A 16648-nucleotide genomic window follows, 5' to 3' on the forward strand; every position below is an offset into this window, starting at 1 on the left:
AGAACCTGAGCATTTAGTCTCAGGAACATGATCGCTATCACCTTTTGTGAGTGCTAGTTCAGTCACTTGAGATTTTCCTCTAACAAGATCAATGTTCCATTTTGAAATAAACAAATATATGTAATATATGGCCATGTCCAGCTATGAGGACACTCATTTTAAGTAGATATAGTGTTGTACGCTAACCACCAAGCACTTGGGTAGAAAAAAAGCTTCCACTCATCTGTATTACATGTAAACACTGGAAGAGTTGATATGCAGAAGATATTATTGCTTACTGTACATAACATCATAATTCCTGACTACTCGCATACTTAACTGACTCCTGACTGCTTAAATGGTAACATGACTCCTCGTTGTGTAAATGTTTAAATGATCCCTGACTGCTTCAATTCTTGCATGACTCTTGAATGCTTAAATGCTGAAATGACTTCTGGCTGCTTAGATACCCAAATGACTCTGAATGGCTCTTTAAATGACTCCTGATTGCTTTAATGCTAAAAATGACTCCTGAGTCCTTAACTGACTCCTGACTGCTTAAATGCTTAAATAACACCTGGTGGTTTAAATGTTTTAATGACTCATGAATGCTTAAGTGACTCCTGAGTCCTTAAAAGAATCCTGAGTACTTAAATGACTCCTGACTGCTTAAAAATACTCCTGATGGTTTAAATGTTTAAATGACTCACGAGTACTTACATTTATTCATTTTGCAGACGCTTTTATCCAAAACTTAAATGACTCCTGACTACTTTAAATGCTTAAATGACTCCTGACTGCTTAAATATTTAAATGACTCCTGACTGCTTAAATGACCAGAGTTGGTAGGGTTACTTTAAAAAAGTATTCCATTACAGTTACAAATGGCTAAAAAAAAAAAAAAAAAATTAATCAGTAACACAATCCAAATATCCCAATATGAAAGTAATGCAATCTGATTATTTTTGGATTACTTCAAGGCCATAGATGTAAATTGTCAAGAGGGACGCGATAAGATCTAAAATACTGTCATCTCGAGTTTATTTTAGAGTTTAAAAACATGTTCACTGTTTGAATTTATTTTAAGAAAAATCAATCAATCGATAAGTAAATGACTAATTAAATAAAAGGTCACTGTCCCTGGTGCAGGTAACATTACATCACAAAAGCTATGGTGACCATATTCTGGTTTCCCAAAAAGAGGACACCGTTCTTTCCATGTCTTAATAGTGTTAATGAACCACTTTATTTTTTATTAAGATCCAGTGTCTTAATAAACAGCATTCCTTTGAATGCAGATTTTCTATATACTAAAAAAGACGCACTATTAGCACTATTGGCATCACTATCTATCTATCTATCTATCTATCTATCTATCTATCTATATATATGAGAGATTTTTTTAAAGCTGAAATTAAATGTTGCATTAATCAAATAAAATAATTAGATTATTTGAATAGCAATTTTGTCACTTTCCATTGTATTTAAAACACATATTTGGCAATGACAGAATTAAAAGTCTTTTACAATATAACTGTAAGAACCCCCCCCCCCCCCCCCCCCCATTACTTAGTGCTGCAAAAACCAGCTTTAAAATGTTGTGAATTTTAGAAAGTTAGAATTTTCGACATTTCTGCATAAATACGACCCAAAAACATCATCGGAGTTTCCTAAAAGTCCTAAAAATAGACCAAAAAAAAAACAGAGAAAGAAAACCCAATTAAACAAATGAGAAAATATTATACTTGGTCATTTATTTATTAAGGAAAATGATTTATTTAACTGGGTTCTTGTTGTCTAGGTTTAGGACTTGATGTTTTAGGTCGTATTCGTGCAGATATAAAGAAAATTCTAGAGGGTTCACAAACTTTCAAGCAGCACTGTATGCGTTTTCACCACAGAACACAATGCGGGAGATGAAAGACATTAAAACAACTGCTCGTTCTCTACAGCTCTGTCTCTTTAAAGGTTATGTTCAGTCTGTGTTCTCCTCCACAACACCGACTCAGCACTAACCTTCAGATCCATCCAGCTGAATGTTGGCAATAACGGCTCGGCTGCATTACGGCAGAGTTCACTACACAAACCGTTCTGGCTAATTGGTGTGGCTCCGTAACATCTGCGTAACGAGTTCCATAACGAGTTCCCGCAGTGAGGAAAGACCATAACGAAACGGGGAAATGAGACCGCACACACTCTTGGGATGTATACAGAGGCATCCAGGACGTTCTTTTTTCAATTCTTCACACATTTAGTGAGAATTGTGGTATAAAATTGAAGAAGAGTAAATGAACTGCTAAACAGCGGGAGAACGCAGACCCGCTCGGCTTCAGGAGAGGGGTTTAAATGAACGTGACTTCTCTATTTTCTTGCGCAGAGAGACGGTGTATATATAAATATCACTGACCTAAAGTTAACCGCTATATAATTATATAATCTTTTCAACTTGTCTTTCTAAATTGCTTCTGACTGCAAAAGAAAGAACAATGCTGCCATCCTTCCTGCTCCACAGATTGCACCTATTTCAGTGCTTTTGTATGTTTTCGTTAGAACTAAACTGCACTTAGGGGCATACACTCAGCGGCCAATTTATTAGGAACACGTGCACGCCTTCTCATTTACTCAATTATCCAACCAGCCAGTTGGGGCAATGCTTATAATCATGCAGATACAGATCAAGAGCTTCAGTTCATGTTCACATCAAACATCAGAATGGAGAAACACATCTTTTACTATAGTATGGCTGTTGGTGGTTTTCAAAACGGCTGATTTCCTCGGATTTTCACCCACAAAACACTAGAGTTTAAACAGACTGGTGTGTAAAACAACAAACAAAAAAAAAAACATCCAGTGAGCCGAAGCTCTGTAGATGGAAACACTTTGTTGATGTGAGAGGTCAGACTGGAGAATGTCTAGACTGCTTCGAGCTGACAGGACGCCACGGTAACTCAAATAAAAACTCTTTACAACCGTGGTGAGCAGAAGAGCATCTCAGAATGCACAATAGGTCGCGGTAGCTGGGCCGCGACAGCTACAAAGGCCTACAGTGGGCACAGGTTCACCGAAACTGGACAGACAGAAGACTGTAATATATATAGCCTCAGCAACAAACAAACAATCTAGATGGCTTCAAGATGGCGGTACGTTGTTGTCATCTCTGTGTTTTGTGAGTGCGTTGTTTAGTTTATGTTTTTGAAAACGGTTTGATGAGAGCTGCTTGGAAGGATAACTGGATAATTTCACCATCTGATTAAAAAACCAACAATATTAACAAAAACAACGTGGTGAGTTGGGCTGTTCTTCCTATTGGGTAGATGGTAATGGTGGATACGGAGGATAGCGGCGGATTGGGTGCTTTGATGTGGACTTCTTCGCCTTGTACTGTGGGTTTTTTCCATTCAGATGTCTCTCCATTAAGATTTAACCACTGGATTATAACGGCGCGTCCTGCGGGATCGTGTCAATGTGGAGACCGGTGACTGCAGCACGTGCAGCGCTGGATGAGGGCGGGGCAGTTTGTTTCATCGGCTGCATGCAGACAGAGACAAAGAACTGGTTCAGTTAAGAAGGTTTTATTGATTCTTCTGCTGCTTCTATCAGGGAACATTCACCGTAACCCAGGCCCTGAACTGGCACAACGTGAAACCCCAGATGACCTTAAAAACACCAGTGGATTATATCCTATTCGTCTAAATGTACGCAGTTTAATTAACCAAATTGATGCTGTTCGTGTCTGGTAATTTGTCTCTTGTTATATCTACAATAACTCGATAGTGGGGGGGGGTTGTCGTTGTAATTTTTTATGAGGGATTCATGCACCAAGATTATGTATTGCAGTTTTGTTTGATAGTCAATAAGAATACCATCCATCCATCCATCCATCCATCTTCCACCGCTTATCCTTCTCAGGGTCACAGGGAACATGGAGTCTATCCCAGGGAGCATGGGGCAGGGTACACCCTGGACAGGGTGCCAGTCCATCGCAGGGCACAATCACACACACACTCACACATACACTACGGACACTTTAGACACGCCGATCAGACTACCGTGCATGTCTTTGGACTGGGGGAGGAAACCGGAGTACCCGGAGGAAACCCCCGCAGGACGGGTAGAACATGCGAACTCTGCCCACACAGGACCACGGTGGGAATCGAACCCCAGACCCTGAAGGTGTGAGACGAACGTGCTAACCGCTAAGCCACTGTGCGCTTAGTATAGGTTTAGCATTGTTAATGCTTCTACATGTATGTCATGTATGTACTATTACAGTGTGTGTGTGTGTGTGTGTGTGTGTGTGTGTGTGTGTGTGTGTGTGTGTGTGAAGATCACTAAACCTGTCCCTGGGTTACGGTGCTTATGCATTTAAAGCGTTGCGTATAAACAGATTAATAATATCAACATTTTAAGAAAACATTTTATTTGCATATGTCCCCCCCCACACACACACACATTTCCACATACTGAGAGACTTTAAGAAAGCAATCTGGAAGAAAATGAGGTTTTCAGATTAAAAACACACACCCCCCCAAAAAAAAGGGAGGAAAATGGAAGCGAGTGAATTGACGGAGAAATGGTAATACGGTTAAATAGGGAGACGAGAGGAGAAAATCAGGGACGGTGTGTACTTTATCTAATTCTTTGGCCGAATGTGTCGAAGGAGCCTTTTTGAAAAGAAAAGAAGACCGTGTTCCCTAGAAATGACACTAAAGTGTAATCATTTAATCATTTTCCATGTGAAAAGGTTTAGGTCTTTGTTCAATCTTTTTTAAAATACACGTTTTTTTTTTCTCCATTATTAGTGTTTTTCCTCCATTTTTTTCTTCCTTTAAAAAAAAAAAAAATGCATCGACGGGCTTTTTACCCGCGTGTTCATTTGAAACAGTATTAAATGACGTTAAATATCTAAAAGTCATGCTCATTGTATCAGGATCGGTTATAGGAATGTGGTGTAGCATGTTGAGATTCAGTGTCTCTCTGACAGTCTTCTGGATATCTCCTACACGTCTGCTCCAAATCACAGAGGAGATAAACATCCTGCCAGGACGCTTTAAACCCTGATTGAACTGGCTGAAGTGCTGCCCCCGGGAGAGAGATATACTACAACACTAATCCACTTTATTCTACATGCTGAATGAAATGAAATGCCATGACCATATAGCTTGATCATGATAAGGGGCTCGAAATCAATCTCAAACCTAAAATCTGCTCATGGTACATAAAAGAACGTAAAATTAAATAAAAAAAGAAAAAAACAGATCAGATTTACTCATAATAGTTTAGGAAAGTATTCTATTAGCAGGAAATATGTATACGTGATATATCTGTAAAACATGTACTTACACCACAGCGTTGGTGAGATCTGGATTCTGATTGTTCAGAAGCGATTGATTCATTGACATCAGTGCGGCTGCAGATCGCAGGTTTACACTGTAATCAAACCGTATTCATGCGCTCGTTCTAATACGTCATCATTCCCATGGCAACAGCACGTTCACACGGCTCCACATAAACAGGTTAAACGTGGATCTATCTAACGTGTGTAATCGTTTATATGGTGACATGTCCTGTAAATCCTATAGAGATTTATTTAACATTTATGGAAGGAGTCTCCAGTGTCAGTGTGTTTCTTTGTACCATGAGAAGTTGCTTTGTAACGTCCGTAACCTTAAATGGAATGCCGTTTGTTAATAAATGATTGTAATTGTTGGTAAATCGCTGTTATACGGTGGGAAAGTGATCCTGTGCTTCATCACTGACGCCTCGTTGTGATTCGTTACTGAGACACTGTATTAAATACACATACACGCTTTGCTTCACGTTGTCTTTTGGAAAGCTGGAGCGGCATCCTATGAATTTGATAAGTAAGTCTCAGGTATTTGTTCCAAAGACGTGATTATAACTAATTAGCGTTTCTCACTGTGACAAAACGCAGCTAATGAACACATGGTGTGGGGGGGGGGATTCCTTCATGGAATTAGATTCTCTATTTATTTCGGTGTATTTAAATTTCATCTCAAATTCATTCATCTTCGGTGAAGCTCATATAAAGCTCTTTCTGGTCTTGCTCCACAGCACATTATTGGCCTACTTCACACTGATTCTCCTACCAGAAGGCTAAGATCTCGTAATCGACTTCTTCCATGTGTCGTACTAAGATAAAAGGTGATCTCGCTTGTTCTGCGGTTGGTCCTAAACTTTTTATTCATTGTCTCATGATGCGATTTAACGTGATGCTATATAATGTTATGTACGGCACTTTGGATCAACTACTGTTGTCTTTTAAACATGCTATATAAATAAAATATCCTGGTCTGAGGAAGGAACACAGCCGTGGATGAGACGGATGAGACGGCCGAACATTGCAGAACATCAGCACACACATTTACACACTAACTTTCAACTCTGGGAAATTTTGAGTTGCAAATCCACCAACGTGCTTATGAAAGGTTGGAGGAAACTGGAGAACCCAGAGGAAAACACGAGAGATGTCCATAGAGGTTAGGATCGAGCACCAGACCCTTGAACTGCAATGCAGCGATAGTACCCACTGAACAGCTATTCCAGGGACCGTCAAGCACTAGATCATCTGAAGGTATTGGTGTTGGCTAAGACACACTCATACTGTAGAAAAAATGGTTCCTTAAGGGTTCATAAAGAACTCAGGGAGTGCAGGGTTCCCTCAGTCGCTCCGAAGAAGGATCAGGAAATGTAGATCAAACTCGAATGATAAGCTTGTTTCCAAAAGTCAAGAGATATTTATTTATTTATTTATTTATTTATTTATTTATTTATTTATTGTTTGGGCCACGACCTACTGCATATCTCCTAAATATAGCTGATCACATTATAAGCAAATAAACATACATGAGGTTGAAACATTTTGCAAAATTCATGATCCGGTGACCTTAAAAGGAAGAAAAAACAAGTATTTCTATAGTTTACACAAACACCGCAGGATTCATTTCTTAACACGATTTGTTTCCACTTATGCTGTTTCATTTGAAAACATAATACCTGTTTTATTAGGGAAAAAATTATATAAAATTATGATTATTGCATTTTATGATACACAATTCTAACCTCACCATGTACGGAGAGGTAATCATTATTCAGGCAGATCTCCAGTAAACTAATGAACTTAATTACTGTTTTCAATCAATCCAACAGTACAGTTCCAGCTGAATATGAAAACTGTGTGAAACAGGTCATTTGACTAAAACAGAGGTTTTAAACAGTGATTATTACACACACTACATCATGATGAGTCTGACCTTCAGCAAGTTATTACACTGGTGTCCCCTGTGAAACTAATCTAATCTGATATATAAATAACCTTTTCTAAAATGTTGTCCTCGTGGGCTTGGTTCAGGTGGTAGACTCGGTAAGCCGCACATTCAGAGCTGCTCTACAGTTCTTGCCTAAACAATCACAGGAAAGCAGAATTATAACTTTGGGCTAAGGGATTCAAGAGATATTTTCAAATTAGGCCAGAATTGACCTGATGGTGGCGCTAAAGCGTTAGCAGGATGTGGCCTAAATTTGGTCGGAATGTTCGTTAGACCCTCACCAATCAGTGTGCCAAATTTCATAATTTTTTACTAGATGGTTCTATGGGATGCCATAGACACCCTAGCCAGAAGAAGAAGAAGAAGAAGAAGAGGAGATAGAACAACAATAGGGTGTTGTCATGTTATGGAGGTGAAGACAGATGCAAGTGCAGCTAAAGTTGAATAAAAATACAAAATGTTATTAAGTGCCTACCTAATTTATTTCCTATAATAGTAAAAACAAATAAACAACAGAGAAAAAGTGACGCGAAGCGTTGAGGACGTGCGTCACGTGTGAAGAATCATCATGAATTCAGGTTCAGGCTCTGGAGAATCTGAGTAAACCTTATAGCCCTGTTTCCTCTCTCCTGCATCTTGTGTATTTTCTATTGCTTGGGAGGAAAAATAAACCCCATTTCAAGTGTGATGCTGGAGGAAATTGAATTCTGTCAAGGACGAGCTTGGAGCAGGTTACATGGCTGTGGCTTAATGGAGCTATCTGTTGGCTCGGTGCAAGAAATACAAAACTTTCACATTTTAAAGTTCTTGAACAATGGAACGGCGAGCTCCAAATAACTGTATTTGTCGCACACGAAGAGGTAGCCATATGGAAAAGTACCTCATGCCCACGGTTAAATATGGAAGTGGATCTTTAATGTTTTGGGGCTGTTTTTCTGCAGAGGACCTGGACATTTTGTTAGGATACATGGCATCATGGACTCCATTAAATATCAACAGATATTAAATGAAAACCTGACTGCCTCTGCCAGAAAGCTTCAAATGGGCCGTGGTTGGATCTTCCAGCAGGACGATGATCCAAAACATCATCAACATCAACACAGAAATGGTTTACTGACCACAAAATCAAGGTCCTGCCCTGACCATCCCAGTCCCCTGACCTGAACCCCATAGAAAACCTGTGGGGTGAACTGAAGAGGAGAGTCCACCAGCGTGGACCTGGAAATGTGAAGGATCTGGAGAGGTTCTGTCTGGAGGAACGCTCTCAGATCCCTCGCCATGTATTCTCCAACCTCATCAGGCGTTATAGGAGAAGACCCAGAGCTGTTATCTTGGCAAAGGGAGCTAGCACAAAGTATTGACGAAAAGGGTGCCAATAATTATTGCACAAATATTTAACAAAGATATTTTTTTATAAACCTGTGTTAAGTTTGTATTTGTTTGATATCCAGGAGAGCAGAGTATTTTTGTGAATATTTCAAACAAAAGATCAAAAGCTTAAACAATAAAGACACATTTTTCACAGCCTTCTTTGCTCATATTTACCAAGGGTGCCAATATTAATGGGGGGCTCTGTGTATCATTTCGCACAGTTTACAAACTACTCCACATCAACGATGTGCCGTTAATGTGATCAAAGCAGGCACCGTGAAAGAAATTTGCATGCCAACATGGTTCTTCTGACATTTAAATATATTATATATAAATATTATATAATAAAAATGGCATCTCCTTCATACATCAACTCCTTCACCACAGCCACATGTGCAAAATATTTAATGATATATATCATTTTTTCCAGTCCTTTAAATTTCAATTTTCACAGGCATTCGAGGGGATGAAAACAGGAGAAGCACACTTGTAGAAGATATTTTTATTTTGCTATATTTATTGTTCCTTCATATTCTATTGAAATGAAGTCAGGGGGGAAAAAGGTACACTTCGTTGTACAAAGTATAATAAGAGGTCTTATTTCATTTATTACTGACTTTTTACAGTTATTAGCCTGTGTGGTCACTATATACCAAATATATATATATTTTTTATATAAGCTAAATTAATCAACACCTTTTGACCAATCAGAATCCAGAATCCAACAGCACTGTGGAATGTCATATCCTGAACGTTATATTCTACTGTCTTCCGTAGAACCTGCAGCCGTATCAGGATTTGGGGAATGAGAAATGGGAATTTGATTATCGGAGTGTCAGGTGCACCCCAAAGACGTTTCGGTTTTTGTAATAAATGTGTATTGGGTACAGCAGGATTTCCTAAAAATGCGCCATGTCTCATGAGTTTCTATAGGAACCCATGAACTTTAGTGGTTCCTATGGAAACTCCATTAAAAATGCAGTACGATTGCATGAGGATTTAAGACGGAGAACATGCCTGTGCTTAAATCGAATGAAAAAACAAACAAACAAGTTTTTTGGTTATTTTTTAGCTTGGAATAAATACATTTTATATGGTTCAGCCTGCTAACGTGCGACTCACGCTTATTAATGCAATAATGAACGCTTTATTAAAAGCTTCCCTTCTCTCTCTCTCTCTCTCTCTCTCTCTCTCTCTCTCTCTCTCTCTCTCTCTCTCTCTCTCTCCGCCTTTTTATATTAACCACAGCATATTCTGGATAATCTGCTTATGGTAATCACGAGCGTTAACCCTGGGAAGTGGGAGTAAATACAGGCTAAGCTTCTGAAACGCCACCACTTCAGTGCAAAGACGCTGAGAGATGTACATGGTTATATGGAGTTATGGATATATTGAGTTTGGCATTATTCTTTTTACTAATCAAGTGCTGTATTCATTGTTGGACCGTTTCTCAGTTATTGTTAGAATCTGGTGTATTATGTTGTTAATAAAGTTTTGTTTTATTGAATTTCCGGGCTAGTACAGTTCATGACAATCAGAAATACATTCCCAATGCATATACACATAAATTGATATTTTTGTCATATAATAAAATCTGCTATGCAATAGTCTATAAAGCAAAGATGTCTTAAAAATTATGAAATTAAACATTCAGACATAAAAAAAAACAAAAAACAAAAAACCCCAGTATTAAAAGCAGTGAAAATGAATATCAAAATCAATATAAAGTGTGACAGCGGTTTGGTGTTTAAAAACGCATTCGATATCTCAGGTGCACTTTGTGCAGTTTTATATGAAAAAGTCAGTTTTTCTGAGCAGCTTGGAGAATCTGCCGCAGTTCTTCTGGAGACTGTCATACCTGTTTGTGTTTTTGCAGATAAAACTCGACAGACTTCATCATAATTTGCGGGATAAGTGGTGTATTATGTAATATGTTGTTTTCTTAAATGCCAAACATTTTCCTGTAACATTTTATTTATTTTTTTTTGAAAAAGTATCTACCTGTCTACATGTATTAGATGCATGTTGTGTTTATATTTCTAAAATATTTGGTACAATGTTTTATACTTCATATATGTCACTGAGTCACTGAGTCACTGAGCCTCTGTATAAATTAGTCACTGAACCACTGAGTCACTGAATCAGTGAGCTATTGAACCACTGAAACACTAAACCACTGTGTGACTGAGACACTGAACAATTAAATCACCGAGCCACTGAATCACTGAGCCACTGAATCAATGAACCACTGAGCCACTAAGCCACTGATTCACTGAACCACTGAACAACTGAACCATTGTGTCACTGAGCCACTGAACCACCGAGTCACTGATCCATTGAGTCACTTAGCCACTGAATCATTGCACCCGGGAATCCTTGAGCCACTGAATCACTGAACCACTGCGCCACTGAACCACTGAGTCACTGAGCCACTGAACCACTGCACCACTGAGTCACTGAGCCACTGAACCACTGCACCACTGATTCACTGAGTCACTGAACCACTGAACCATCTCAGGCAGTGCAGTTTAAACACGCATCGCTGGATCTACTGGATCGTTCCACATCTGGACACACACTTTTTACTCAGAGCTGCAGGCTCTTACTTTTTCTCTCCACATTTGCACATTTAAATCTTATTATCTTTTCTTTTTTTCATATTCTATCCTGCTTAATTATCGTTTTACCATTTAGGATAGAAGCTAACTAGCACAACCTCGGAATTACATGACTGGAATAATGATTTGTAATAAAATAATCTTGTAACATATGTATAAGCCATTTCTGAGCCATATAAAAATTACCTTATACATATAGAATATTAAAACAAAATTAAATATATTAAATCTGGAGACTGTTTATAATGAAATGCACCAGTTATCCCAGTGATTCATGGATTATTTGTGAACTGACACTAGATTATATTTGAAAACGTTTTGTTTTATTAAGCCCTGAGGTTACTACATAGTTAATGACCTATTAGTATCTTTATTAATAATTCAATAAAGATTTTTTTTTTCTTTTGTTATGTAATCCTAATAAAAACACATTATACAGATGCTTATGAAAGAACACATCTGTATTGTGTTTACGGGTTATTAACTATATATGAACAGTGCACAAAATATTTGAATCACCGATCAATCATCTAACATCATCTAATAAAACCATAATTCTTTGTATATGAGTAAATATATACATCTTTATAAATAATGTATAAATAGTTAATAAGTCATTGATTTTAATCCAGCAAAAAAGATGTTTTCAGTTAAACACTACATTAGACAATTATAGAATATATTACAAACCACAGCGCTGGGGAGTTCTGGACTGTGATTGGTCAGAGAGTGTTAATTACTTTTCTATAACAGCAGCTCTGACAGCAGCGCAGCTGCAAATATGTCATTTAAATCCCTTTGGGAGAGATCTGTCTCTCTCTCTCTCTCTCTCTCTCTCTCTCTCTCTCTCTCACCCTCTCTCTAACTCTCTCTCTCTCTCTCTCTTTGATCTCTCATTCTCTCTTTTTCTGTTCTGTTTCACTCTCTCTGTACCTTGCTGTCTCTCTTTATCTGTCTCACTCTCTGAGTCTGTCTCTCTCTCTCTCTCTCTCTCTCTCTCTCTCTCTCTCTCTCTCTCTCTCTCTCTCTCTCTCTCTCTCTCTCTCTCCATTTAGTCCAGATAAATTGCCGTGACCTTTCACGGGTTCCTCCTCAAGCATTGTACCAAGAAAAGCCTACAAATTTCTGGTGATTTACAGAATTTACTCTGACATTTACAAGATCATCAAGGTGAAATGATTCGAATGGAGTATTGTGTTCTGTGAGTAACATGCAGCTCGGAGGAAATAAAAGCCTTTCTCTCAAAACACCAGACCTGTCCTGAGTGGATAAAGGCAGCGTTGGAAAGCAAAATAACAGATGAAATTGTTCGCTGGTCCTGGCCTTGTGCTTTTTAGTCACCATGCTGTGTTTAGCTACAGAGAGACATTTAGACACATGTCGGCTCCGGAAAGTGCACGGGGTATGAAAAGAAAAAAAACGCTGTGACTGTGTCTAGTAATTCTGCCAAAGGACACACCATGAATAAAAGTGTGAAAGAGGACGTCAGTTTGGAGCTGCATCAGGATTTCTTATTCAGTACTATGTTATATAAATCACTTTGCAGCATGTGGATCGTATCTTGGTTTTATCATTCATACGGTTTGTTCATTTCCTGCTCGTGTTTAGCGCCTTATATTTTTAATAGCTAGTCAGAATTACACTTGATTAAAAGGTACAGAAGTACGATGATGTTGAGCAAAACATGCACGGGTTTTGATCGATTTTATTAATGTCGTATTATTTTGAGAGAAAAAAAAATCCATAATGTATTAAGGGGGAAAAAAATAAACAACCAACCAAACAAACAACCAATCAACCAAACAAACAACCAACCAATCAGCCAACCAATCAACCAACCAATCAACCAACCAAACAAACAAACAACCAATCAAACAACCAATCAACCAACCAAACAAACAACCAACCAATCAGCCAACCAATCAAACAACCAATCAACCAACCAAACAAACAAACAACCAATCAAACAACCAATCAACCAACCAAACAAACAAACAACCAATCAAACAAACAACCAATCAACCAACCAATCAACCAACCAAACAAACAAACAACCAACCGGCCAATCAACCAACCAACCAAACAAACAAACAACCAACCGGCCAATCAACCAACCAAACAAACAAACAAATAAACACACACATAAATAAATAAACAAATGTTGTGGTTAGGTTGTGGGTTTGTCATATCTTTTGCACACATTCAGTCAGTCATGGTATCCATATAAAGTGTTTCACTGTGGTGGTGGTGGTGGTGCTGGTGGTGGTGGTTAGGAACGCACACAGCTGCATGGTGCAGAAGGTCATGGACTGTTCTTCGGTGCTTTGAAGAGATAAAACCGTGGTTTTATGTGGATCAATGGAACTATGTGCTGTTTTTTTGCTCTCTCATATCAGTGAGCATTTCAGAAACGGACAGAGGATAAACCAAAAACGATTTTGCGTTTGCGAGTGCGTGTGGAGAAGAATTCCAACCTGAGCTCTTTATAAACGAGTTTAAATGGACGGAGTTCATGTTAATTTGACGGGTTTATGATTATTGATCATAACCTCAGTCAAAATCACATACTCACACATAACATCATGAGTATATTCTTGTGAAGTGTTCGTGAGGCGGGTAAAAATGGATTATTCATGAAATTATCATTATTTTCCTAAGAGACCAAAGTAAGAGACACTAATATTTCAAATGGAACAAAATCAAAGGAATTAAAATAAAGAAAGCGAGAGAGCAAAGAAAAGTACTCTGAGATTTGAGCTTGTTATTTCAGATTTCACAGTAGCTTGCCTGGACTGATTGTTAGTGTGAAAGATAAATGCAGTTATGCCATGGCCAGTCTGAATACTTGATTCTGATTGGTCCGTTCAAAGCGTATAATGCACAGGTAGTTCCAGTCAGATGCTGATAATTCACACACGTTTTTTTTTTTCTTCACCTCCACTTCGTGTATAAAAATCATGTAACGCACACCTAGCTGTGGATTATCCCTTATACCTCTACGCAATAATGTATATTTTATTCTCTCAGTAGATCAAAATCCACGACCTCACTGTGATGCTGAAATTGTGTTTTAAAGTCAGGACTCTTGTAAGCAACTTGTAAGATGGCTGTGTGACTAATGTTTCGTTTACAGCACACCGTTAGACCCTCGCTCACTCTGGAACTCCACTGTTTTATATCAAAACCCATTATTACATCCTTTACCCCCCTGTAGGTTGTGAGGGGGGGGATAGAACCAACTAAACAACAAACAGAAATGACTTTTTAAAGCTCCGTCAGGTGTTTCCCCTCTTAAAGTGCACCTATTATGGTTTTTTCAGATATTCCCTTTCATGTAGTGTGTTATATACGTATACATTTGCGAATGTAAAAAAGTCTGCAAAGTTTCAAAAATCAAAGCGCACGACAAACGGAGTTATCGACTCCCAAAAGAAGGAATCGATTCTGAACAGCTGAATCGAGTCGTTAGTGATTCCAGACTTTACTTCCTGTACTAACCTACGTAGCTTCGTAACAAGAAGCCCCGCCTCTGGTCTTCGTCGACTGCTCGCTGATAGACGGAGCTGAAACTCGTTACGGTAGTGGGTGCTTCCTTTTTGAAACACGCTGACAGCAGTAGACCAATCACAACAGTCTGGGACGTTTGACCAATCAGAGCGGAGTATGCTCTCCGAAAGGAGGAGTTTAGAGTGAATCATTTAACGAGTCGTTTGTGACACTGGGGGGAAAAGTTAATGCTGCAGTTTAAATCATGAGCACGTTAAAGTGTTTTTTGACCTCGGTTGCGTGTAAATCTATCGTATGAGAGCTTTAAAACAAAATTAGGCACGTTTCAAATCCATAATACAGTAGGTGCGCTTTAAACCTCCGGCAGCTCGACAGCGCGGGCTTCCCGGTTATGACTTTGGTTCCGTTGCCATGTGTGTTTAGTTTTGATTACAATTTTCATTGATTAAATAATGCCGTACATTTTATCCATTTATAGTTGCATTTAATTTCGTCCATGGAACGCCCAGCCTCATTCTTTTTTTCTTTTCTTAAAGTTAATAAGACAAAACAAACAAACAAACGAAAAAAAATTTCAGCTTGTCATGTTACCGAGAAACCAGGAAGGATGTGAACTCTCCTGTCCACAGGACACGTCCCTGCGAGCGAGCTGTATCCTGTATCTACAGTAATGAATTGTTGCTGTTATCATTTAATGAATGTTTTCTTGTTTGTTGTGCTCATGTTGACATCAACGGCTTTACAATTGCATTTCCGTCCTCTGAGGTATCAGATCGCCTCAATCTCCAGGAAACGGGTTTTTCTCTTCTTTTTTTTTCTTTTTTCTTTCTTTTCTTCATGGCAAATGTCAACCTCCCCTCGCGTGTGTTCCTCCATTCTATTGAACATGTGAAGTGCCTCAGGAGTTCTGTCAGTATCGATCGAAAGAGCTTTTCCTCGCGCCGACGTTCGGTTTTCTTAAGAACGGTTCTACGGCTGCTGTGTCAGCATGCTCCTGTGGTCAAGCTTCTGAGAAACACCTTGAGGTGACAAGATGATGGGTTAATAAGTCTTAGAAATAATGACTGCTGGTTCTGGTGGCCGAACCAGAGGCCCTTACGGGGTCCGAGCACTATAGTGCTCCATTTTGGCCATGACTTGTGTGTGTGGACATTTTTGATTTAGTGAATCAGACATTTTTATGAAAGAGGATCAGAAATCATGGTTAAATGCTTTCGCCAATACAAACCTTGCTTCACTTTCTGCTGAAGTTCTTGTCTAGACTCCCGGGTGTAATTTACACCATATGTGACTGTCATGTCCCATTGTTGAACAGTTCCATATTGGATCAGGGGAATTTCCTGAAATTCACGGGAAGAAGAAAAATAAGTAAGTGAGTGACTTTTAATGTATACAGTCATGTATACAGCTGATTAGCATGGGATCGTGACTATTTTTATATTTGCTAATTTTATGCTAGCAAACTCGTTTAAAAGCAGAACGCAGAAAGGACGACTTGTAAAATTGCCGAGGCACGACTTTTAATAGTTAAATATTTCGATTCAATGTCGAAAATGATGAGAAAATATTCATTGTCTTATTTTAAGAGTGACCAGAGCTAGCTAAAGGTCACCCCATCGTAGATGAGACGCAACGAGGGACGCAAAACGGACCCGACACGCTGTTGTATAAATGTAGAGACGTTTCATATTTTCTCCTCGAGAGTAACAGAGCATCCTGTGAAGGTGTAACAAATAAATATTACAGGATGGATTTTAATACTCTACAGGAAGCTCTTAGGGAGATGTACAGAGATGTCTATGCATTTTCACACATGACAGTCTGCATTGCTTCTCAGAATTATCCAGCTGGGTGATCATCCTCCTCCCTGCCTCGGCCTGTCAC

Source organism: Ictalurus punctatus, chromosome 4 (assembly GCF_001660625.3).
Source record: "Ictalurus punctatus breed USDA103 chromosome 4, Coco_2.0, whole genome shotgun sequence".
Classification (NCBI taxonomy): domain Eukaryota; kingdom Metazoa; phylum Chordata; class Actinopteri; order Siluriformes; family Ictaluridae; genus Ictalurus; species Ictalurus punctatus.